This window comes from Gymnoscopelus braueri (genome assembly GCF_963280865.1).
Source record: "Gymnoscopelus braueri genome assembly, chromosome: 13".
NCBI classification, from domain to species: Eukaryota; Metazoa; Chordata; class Actinopteri; order Myctophiformes; family Myctophidae; genus Gymnoscopelus; species Gymnoscopelus braueri.
The window spans coordinates 49,314,532-49,325,061 of record NC_137615.1 but is presented as its reverse complement, the minus strand read 5'-3'; the positions used below and the strand labels follow the sequence as shown (position 1 = coordinate 49,325,061).

Genomic DNA, 10,530 nt, shown 5'->3' with positions numbered 1-10,530 from the left:
TAGCTCATTCTATGCTTAAAGCAGTCTGTAGTTGTGCAGACTGGCATTATATCGTGTTATTTATTTATGGACAGATAATAGGGGTAGGGATGATTTATCTCCATGTGCCGATGGTGGCTATAGTTATTTACCTCTTGTATAGCTATAACTGGTATCTAATTGCAGAGTAGGAAAAATGGCATGGTAGAGTTGTTGTAGCACAGGCTAACACAGTACGTTTGCTTCTTGTGGAAGCTTTAGATTGTCGTAGCACAGGCTAGCACAGCATGTTGCTTCTTGTACGGAAGCTTTAGATTGTTGTAGCACAGGCTAGTCAGCATGTTTGCTTCTTATGTGGAAGCTTTAGATTGTTATAGCACAGGCTAGCACAGCATGTTTGCCTACGTGGAGGCCGAATTGTTAGCAAAAGCTATCTCAGCATGCCTTGCTACGTGGATAGCTCTGGATCGTTTGTAGCACAGGCTAGCATAGCATGGTTTGCTTCCCACGTGGAAGCTTGGATTGTTCGTAGCACAAGCTAATTCAGCATGTTTGCTTCTCATGTGGAAGCTTGGATTGTTGGTAGCACAAGCTAAACACAGCATGTTTTGCTTCCCATGCGTAAAGCTATCAAATTGGTTGTAGCACAAGCTAACTCTGCATGCTTATGTAGATAGCTCTGGATTGTCGTAGCACAAGCTAAACACGGCATGCTTGCTTCCATATGGGAGGTTCATGGTATATAGAAAAGTTGGTTGCCAAGTGATGTTGTCATGTTAGGAGCATCAAGAGTTCAGAAGTAAAGTTTGCAAAAAAAAAAGATTGAGAACTAGAAAAAGTGCTCCTCGGGGCACAGGTCTCCGCCAGGTCAGGTAGGTTATTTTGGCCTCCTGGTGGCGCTATAATAGGCCAATGTGAAAAGGGTGCCATTTATTCCTAGGCCGTACACAGCAATTGGACACTGCATGCATGATTTGAGGCATTTTCTTCTAAAAATGTGTTTTGCTAAATTTGACCTGCTGGTGGAGCTATAACAGGCCAATGTTAAAAGGGTGGCATTTGTTCCTCAACGTAGTGCAAATGTGCATTCAAAGTTTTACCGCAATCGGACGCTGCGTTCAAAACGGGCCACTCCTGCAAACATTACATGTCAATGTTAGCCAATCAGGATGGAATATGAAAAATCAAACAGATCCGTCTTGATCACATGACTGATCATGTGTACCGATTTGCGTGAAATTTGGATCAAATCTGAAGGCTTAATATCAAAACTAGAAAATGTGCTCCACGGAGCACAAGTCTCCGCCAGCAGACCCGTGCTATTTTAATAGCACGGGTCGTCTTGGTAGAACGGGTCGTCTTGGTAGAATGCGCGTGGTTTTTGGTGTTCTGCAGGGGCGACTGAATATGTAGTGTCTGCATCTAAAAAAAATCTTCTTGAAGCAATGTGTCATATGGGAGTCCTCGTAATTGACTGGTTTGTTCAAATGCTTGTCTGTCTTCTTCATCTTCATTGTCTTGAACAGTTTCAGCAGTTGATTGGTGTGTTTGATCTATGTCAGTTTTCTCTAGTGCTACATAATGTACAGTAGGGCTTAATTAAATGGACCCTGGGGCGTGCGGTGGATGGCATGAGTACAGAATGCAGGGTGCAGAGACTTCATAACGGCACCAGAGACCCAGGCCCTCCCCTCCCTCCCAAAGTGTGGAGCCAATATAAACCCAACCCCTTGATTGCTATTAGTAGGGTCCTGGCAGTAGGCCATGCTGCTATCTCTTTAATCTTTGATTGGTGTGTTTGATCTATGTCAGTTTTCTCTAGTGCTACATAATGTATTTGATCAAGGTGGCCAATTGTTACAGTATTAAGACTTCGGCCTTGTTGTGGGATCAATTCAACTCTATAGTCCTCTTCTGTGTTACTGTTGTAGATGAGTATGCTTTCTTAGCTTTGGCCTTCTGCGCCTTTGCTTGACCAATGTTAGGTGTTCTCAGAGGGACACACACACACGCACGGACGGGTGATTTGTACTGGAAGGTACTGTTCCAATCAAGACTGATTGATCCTGTCTTACCTCACTTCAAAAAACATAAATGACTTTTTGAAGTGACACACCTATTTATAGGATTTTATTTGGTCATGCGTCCCTCTAGCCAATCAAAGGCATTGGTGTCAACATATTGACACGTGTCACGTGGAGCTTGACCAATGTTAGCTTGGCTAGGGGGGAGGTGAACACACGGCGGGACGAAGCGAAAACATACTCTCCGCCTCCGGCGGAGACAAAAATTGTTTTACATAAGTCTGCCTCCTGGTGGCACTATAAAAGGCAAATGTGAAAAATGCAGGGCAAAGGTTTTTCCTTGGCCTCTAGAGAGTGTGCATACAAAGTTTTACACTGATCGGTGCAGTTATAGGTAAAAACACAAATTGGCCTGTTACAGCGCCACCATGAGGCTGATTTGAACATTTTCAAATGGCATTTCTTCCTCGGCCTAATGGGAATGTGTTTGCAAAATTTCACGGAAATTGCATGCTGTGTTCATGATTTGAGGCATTTTGTTCAAAACGGAGTACTCCTGCAAACTTTGAAAGTCAATGTTTGCCAATCAGGATGGAATATGAAAAATCTGAAATGAGACGTTTCTTTTAATGACTATAGAGATACTATCTAGCGATTTGCGGGATTTTTGGCCAAAATCTGTAGGAGTACTGTCCAAAAATGTGTTTTGCACAAATCGGCCTCCTGGTGGCGCTATAAAAGGCCCATGTGAAAGATTTGGAGCAGAGGTTCTGCTCTGGCATCCAGGGAGTGTGTGTGCACAGTTTCGCTGCGATCAAGCCAACGGTGCCAGAGATTAGCTGTACACAAAATGACAGAATGACACACGGACACACACACACACGGACGGACGGACGGACGGACAGGGGGTAAAACATACTCTCTCGCCATGCCTTTCGGCCTGGCGGAGATAACAATATCTCCAGTGGTCCTGCCATGTGTTTCAGGGGTGTAGGGTGGTGGGTAGCAGAGACAATAAAATCAATAATAAAAACATTCATACAATATTACTTGTTGAGATTTCGGCCATCGCTGTGCAGTTGAGTCGATAAGTACTGTACATTTTCCACTTCCACACACACAAAATAAATACTGTCACATTCTGCATGGACATTGTATGCCTTTTTTCTCATGCCGTCTCTTTCCGAACACATTCTCAATACCTATTCTCATCTTGTTAGTTAAAGAGGATTCAAGAGTCAAGAAGGTTTATTTGTCACTACATGTACAAGCAGTAAAAGGCAAGTGTGGTAGAGCTTAAGATTTTTGCCCGAACCCGACGGGACCCGACCCGGCCCGTCAGCACGGGCTGGGCCGGGTCCAATTAGTCACGTATTTGTCGGGCTTTGGGTCGGGCTGGGCTAGGCAACAAAATGCAATTTCTTTTTTTTATACAAATAAATGCGTATATTAATTAATTTGTAGCATATTCTTTTTTTCTAACAGACTGTTGGAAAAGGGTGAATGACTCCTGTTCTTAACGAATTACCAAGATTTTATGAGAAAAAAGGCTGCATGCAGCAATTAAGCTCGTTTAGAAAAATTACGGGCTACGGGCTGGGCTGGGCCCAATGTGTCAATTATGTATCGGGCTTTGGGTCGGGCTGGGCTTGAAGTTCTGTCGGGCTGGGTCGAGCCGGGCTCAAATATTTAGGCCCGATTAAAGCTCTAAAGTGTGGTGCTCCATGATAATATGACTATATAGCATAATATAGCATTATGTTTACTGTATGTTTATGATAATCCATTATACTAGTCCATACCCGGTCGACACATCCATGGGGGGATATGCGCACATGATCTGGCAACCCGGGAGGCAGTTCGTCCCATAGCTGGGCAGCCCCGTAACCATGGCAACAGTGTTTTACACAAAAACGCTAATAAACAGCTGAGATTTTGTGGTATCGAAAAATGGGCTTCACAGTTGCGTTCAGATGGTAATGGTCAATGGCTGTGTGCAAATTCAGATCAATTGCTCCAGCCACTGAGAAGAACCGGTTGGCCTCACCATGACATCATGACAGAGGTCAAATTAGAAAATGCATATAGCCTGTGTAGAATGGTCAAAGCTTTGAACTTAGTTGCTCATATTGGATAGCAGCTACAAACATGCATGATTTGTAAAAAACTCCCATGCCTGAATAGATGTTGTTAATTTAATAAATGTATTAATCCCTTTATTACACTTCAATGAAGAACAATGTCTGTTAATCACCCTTCAGTCAACACAGCAATAACTTTATTAAAGCCCGGATAATAAGCTTCATGAAGGATTATAAAAGCAATAGCAACATCAGCATTACAACAATACAATTATGTGCAATAAGGTAAGAACAGGTACAGAGAACATGTCAATGTTTCTAAAACATCTTTACACAGGTATTGTTCCTTTATGACAACTCAAAAATTGTATTCCTACTTCTCCAGACACAACTAGACCACTCTTATGCTCCGCTGTGCCATTTCACAAAGAAAATATGCTGATGCTGAAGCATTTGTATTAATGCTTCCTGTAAGAAAGCGTTTATTTTTTTATTATGAGGGTGGAACAAACCAAAAAGAGAAAGGTAATCGAAGCCATAAAAGAAAGACTGCACTCTTCTTTTGCTCAGTGTCTTGTGAAGAGGTGGCCAATAGCAAACACTTGCGATAAGAATTAACAGCACAAAGGTAGAAATGGATGTAAATGGACATTATGAGCACCTTGAGCTTGAGTATGTTGATACAGCACAGGAGAAAGATCTAGAGAAGACACCACAGTCTGGTAAGATATATAACTAAATAGATAAACATCATAAGAATGAACACTTGAATTGTATAAACATGCAGTTAAAAGAGTTTAACTGACCTCCCTCCTCTTCTTACTCTGTGTGTGTGTGTGTGTGTGTGTGTGTGTGTGTGTGTGTGTGTGTGTGTGTGTGTGTGTGTGTGTGTGTGTGTGTGTGTGTGTGTGTGTGTGTGTGTGTGTGTGTGTGTGTGTGTGTGTGTGTGTTCCAGACATAAGACGGTACAGGCGGGTTGGAGTCAGTGTTGGATTGCTTTGTGCTGTTCTAGCTCTCCTCAACATTGCTCTCCTGGTCTATCTCTGTAAGTCATGTTTCATTAACGATGTATTATTTTTAAATTACAATGTTTAATGTGATGATCAAGCAAGTGTTGTTTTCAATACACTAACATGATACCCAATAAAATATAAAGTTTTATTATGTGTCGTAATAAAATGTACTATAAGTGTATTTGAATAGCGGATATTCCTTTTTGTATCGTTCCTATACAGATCACTCGAACCTGGTGGAGAGAGACCAACTACTGAACAATTACAACCATTTGCAAACAAGTTTTGACCATTTACTGACCAGACATAACAACTTGACTGGTCAGTGAGACATCACTGTTTGTCTTCATTGTTATATCATGTTGTTCATCATTTATCATTAAGTTGAGCAAATAAAAGAACAGGGGCTAACTTTATTCTTTTGTTAGACTCACCCAGATGGCAGAAAATTGGCAGCAGTTGTTATTACATCTCTACTGGGAAGACAACCTGGGACAATAGCAGACAGTGGTGTAGAGACAGGCAATCAGACCTGATTGTCATAAACAGCAAAGAAGAACAGGTATGAAAGTGTACAATATATCTATGATCTTATACAGTTCATGTACATCAGTAACCAGCAGCTTCTCTGTCCAGGATTTTGTTGAAAATCTATATCAGATGGTGTGGCTGGGTTTGACTGACCGAGACAAAGGACAATATAAATGGGTGGATGGAACGCCGCTGACCACGCCAACGTAAGACTTATCGTCTTACCTTCATTCTTCTCTTGTTCATTTCAACACACATTTTCAATAATATTTCACAAATTTAATTTCAGTAAATTTTTACCTAAATGTTATTACATGTTATATAACATGCCTACTACACTGTCAATAAGACATTACGTCTGTTGTCAACTTCACTTCACAGTTAATTGGCATCTATATATAGAATATAATTTGAGTTTGTGATAAAAAACAACAACAACACAACGAAAAAAACATCCTTGTAAAGGTATTGTAATGAACACATTCAATGTCCCTACGTACTTCTCCAGGTACTGGCGCCCTGGTGAGCCTAACAACAGATGGGATGCTACTCATGGCACACAAGACTGTGTTCTGTTTGATAATGAGGTTAACCCTAGAGGATGGATCGATGCATACTGTTCTCGCAGTTTCCACTGGATCTGTGAAAGAGTTGGTTGCTGAAATCATCATTTTCACAATGTATAAGTTAGCTGGTTTGTTGGCACAGCTACATGATGGCTGTGTTCGCATGTGGTAGTGTGTGCGGTTGGCCTGCCTTTCAATTCTACCCAACATGCACTAATACAATGTATATTCATATTTGTATTATACAGTATAGTTAAAGGGGAATCTAACAGCCAGCTGGTCCAGTTTAATACCATGTTGCATGTAGATTAATAACATAATCTGTATTCTTAAAACTGTGTAGAACTTATGTACTGTATGTATTTCTCAGAAGTTTTAAGCTTTTTATTTCATTTTATTTTCCATTTAACATAGTTAGTGATTGATTATGTGCTTTACATGTCTGTGTGTGTGTGTGTGTGTGTGTGTGTGTGTGTGTGTGTGTGTGTGTGTGTGTGTGTGTGTGTGTGTGTGTGTGTGTGTGTGTGTGTGTGTGTGTGTGTGTGTGTGTGTGTGTGAGTATGCTGGGTCAGTGAGACAACACTGTTTTTCTTCATTGTTATATTATGTTGTTCATCATTTGTCATTAATTTGATCAAATAAACGGACAGTGCGATAATATTATTGTTTTGTTGTTGTTTAATGCCTTGTTCACAATGTGCTGCTTGTGCAGAATGATCGACAAACTGCTAAATCTTGAGATTTAATAGAACAAAAATAATGAATGTTTGTGAATGACCCACAAAACAATAAAACACTCAAGTGGTCTCTCATAATAAATGATTTAACATCACACAAATTGTATTTTACACTAGTGAGCATGTTTGTAGAGATTGTAACAAGCTCGTCTCATATACTGTCTACAAAGCAGACTGCATGGAATCGCAAAACAGAGACCACTAGAGTCACAGACTTGGGAAGGTCAACGTGATTTTCTCCATTGATGGTCAGTCTGAGTAACATTACATGAACATTACAGTAGGCCTGTTGGGAACGATGCTTGTTGGGAACGATGCCTGTTGGGAACGATACCTGTTGGGGGGTATCGTGGTATACAGGGTCTGTGAACGTGACCATCGGTTGAACTGTAGCGTAATTAAGTGTACCTGCCATGCCAATGGCAAAACACTTATTGTAATCCGCCACACTAAACTAATTTCCTGCCATACACGCATAAAGTCGTTCTATTAGATAGTCCACTTGCCCGCCAACACGCATAAAGTCGTTCTATTAAAAAAAGTATACCCTCTTCTATCTCTTCTTTCTCTTTTCTGTAAACAATCAGAACGATGGAGCTTGCACAAAAACAAATTTCACCCACTGTTTTACACCTGTAAACGTGAGTGGGTTGTGACAATAAAGATGATTCTGATTCTGGTTGGCACCTCAACGTCAAACTGTCCCTGACCCAGTCCCTTTGCTTCCTCCTATCCTGTCCTATTCTGTTCCAGTCCCCACTGTGGAACAAGGTAAAGTAAAGAAGAGTAAAAAGAAGAAAAAGTTGTGGTCATTGTGAAACCCAGTTAAAACCTCTTATAGATTGTACCGTCCCTTTCAAGCGGGGTGCAAATATACCAGATAGCTTAACACCCACCTATAATGTGCACATATACAGTGACAAAAATACACCCAACGGAGTGGGGACTATACTACTATTACACTATTCTACTAGGACAGGGCTAGGGCCGCCCACCTGTCCTATAGCCTACCCCAAACGGTGGTTGAAATAGTATGATTCGAGTTGGTCCCACATCTGTAAGATCCTGCAGCACAAATGCCCAATTCTTACCTTGTTCCGAACATTGTATGAAAAGAGTAAAGGTAGTCCTGGTATCCTACAGATGTCTGTACATCTGACAATCACAATGTTCAGATGTCTGTACTTCTGACAGGCAGAAGAATGGATCTTAGTGGCACGTTTCATGTTGCTCATTACTTTTATTTGGGTTCATAGATGTGTTAACGTACCGGTGACACACACACACACACACACACACACACACACACACACACACACACACACACACACACACGCACGCATGCAAGCGCACACATGCACGCACACGCACGCACGCACGCACGCACGCACACACCCACACACACACACACACACACACACACACACACACACACACACACACACACACACACACACACACACACACACACACACACACACACACACACACACACACACCTGGGCTTATTAATAACCTTAGATATTTGTATTATTATATTATTTATTCTCTTACTTAATATACAACATTTCACTCTTTGTACTTAAGTAATTCCTTCTTCAATTGAAAAATACAAACTTCAAACAGGCACAACTAATGCCCTGTTTGACCTATACTGGCATGACATTCATACAACTATGCCTCTCATGATAAAGAACACATTTGCACTGTAGCTCCAAACTATTTCCCCGGCAGCTTCATTATTTCTGACAGCAATCCAATGGCCAAAACAAACAAACACAAATTCAAATGTGTTTGTTGTGACTGTGTACAATTACAAAATCACACCTCAATCAAGAGAATCAAGCATTAACTTTATTGTCCCATCACTGGTATACAGGTAAAGAAGTGTGCAGAATTCATTTTAGTGTAAGCGCCATCATTTTGTTGTTGGCATCAATCAACAACATCATGTAAAAAAGATTTTCAAATGAGAGAAGAAGAAAAGGATGGGGAGAAGCAGGTAGAAACAAATCTAACATTAACAATTAATATGCCTGTTTTTAAAACTCTAATTCCAACATGGACATTTTTCATCATGGTTTCAATCTTGGCGGATGCAATGCAGAGGAAAAAAAGCCATTTACAGTTGCACATATTAAAATAAATTCAAAGAGGCAGTCTCTTGACCTGAGTTTGTGCAAGTGCTGGGTTGAGGCACCTCTTCGGCGAAGGCGTTCTCCAGCACTTTTAGGAGAGACTTGCGAACTTCATGCTTGAGATCCTGACCCATGAACACGTACAACAGCGGGTTCAGGCAGCTGTTGATGTACGCCAGGCAGAAAACTATGGGAAACCCGATGGTGATCACATGGTCCAGCGTTCCATTAGGCTCAGCCGCCATGAACTGAATTTGTACCATGACGTGAAGGGGAGCCCAGCACAGGAAGAATGTGATGATAACAACTGCTATGATTTTGAAGGAGCGGCCTGAGTGGCTGGCCAGCGAGTGACTTTTCCTGATCCGGTAGATAATGAGTGAATAGCAGGAAACGATGACGGTGAAAGGGACCACGAATGCCATGAGGAAGCGAGTAACGATCATGGCCTGAAGGCGAAACTTCAATAGCTGAATCATTGCGGGCGTGGAGTCATCTGCAAAGTTGTAGTCGCACATGATGATGCCCTTATCGGGCCACGTGTCGTTATAGATGAAGTAAGGGGGACTGAGAGCCAAGGCCATTACCCAGACACCCAGACTCACGCACGACGCCTTTCTGACGCTGCGCTGGTTCTTGGCCTACACTGGCCACACCACGCAAACACATCTGTCAACACTGATGACCATCAGAATGTAGACGCTGGCAAACATGTTCAGGTAGAGAACGGTAAAGTTCAGCTTGCACATGAATTGACCAAAAGGCCAGTGTTCGTCCATAGCTCTTTTTGTGATGGTCAGGGGCAGAGAGGTCGTGAAGAGGAAGTCGGCCACGGCGAGGTTGAGGTACCAAACGGTGTTGATGGTTTTCTTCATTTTGAAGCCCGTCACCCAGATGACAACACCGTTCCCCAGCAAGCCGAACACAAAGACCAGGCTGTAAATGACGAGAGACACGACCTTGAGGGATTTGTTGAGTTCAGCATGTTCATCCTTGTAGTCAGAGCCATTTCCACCAGACAGATCCATGGTTACATTGGGATAGACAGCAGTGAAACCTAAAATAACAAAACAAAAGTACATGCTTTGTTTTATCACAAGATGTATTATTATCCTCTAGGGCTCAGTAAGACTCCATAACCATTTATAATGGCCAAAAAAACTATATAGACATCTAACAAATATTCACGATATGATATTATCAAAAAACAAGTTTATGATATTTATCACATTAAAAAAAGAATTTAATCTGTAGGACACAGATTTTCATTTCCCATTTGTGTAACATGAGCAGTGAGTGTAATATAGCTGAGTAACTGTTTAGTGGATATATTAGCAATATATTAATTTATGTTAAAATACGTGTTAAATAGCTTTATATTCCCATAGCAACCATTCCTAGATGGTCTAGAATCTAGACCATCTATAGATACTTTAAAACAGGTAATTTTTTTTTTTTTTT

At 41.3% G+C, this 10,530-nt stretch overlaps 1 long non-coding RNA gene and 1 pseudogene across 2 annotated transcripts; one reads left to right on the top strand and one right to left on the bottom strand.

Moving 5' to 3' along the window:
* Window positions 1-4,676: 4,676 nt before the first annotated feature.
* On the top strand, window positions 4,677-6,647 carry LOC308098373. Its single transcript, XR_013934293.1, has 6 exons — window positions 4,677-4,806; window positions 5,040-5,129; window positions 5,320-5,418; window positions 5,526-5,659; window positions 5,734-5,834; window positions 6,137-6,647. It is a non-coding gene; the product is annotated as an uncharacterized lncRNA (long non-coding RNA).
* Window positions 6,648-9,068: 2,421 nt separating this feature from the next.
* Window positions 9,069-10,097, bottom strand: LOC308099660 (C3a anaphylatoxin chemotactic receptor-like; annotated as a pseudogene). The gene has a single exon. The product of its transcript is annotated as a C3a anaphylatoxin chemotactic receptor-like (transcript).
* Window positions 10,098-10,530: the final 433 nt, after the last annotated feature.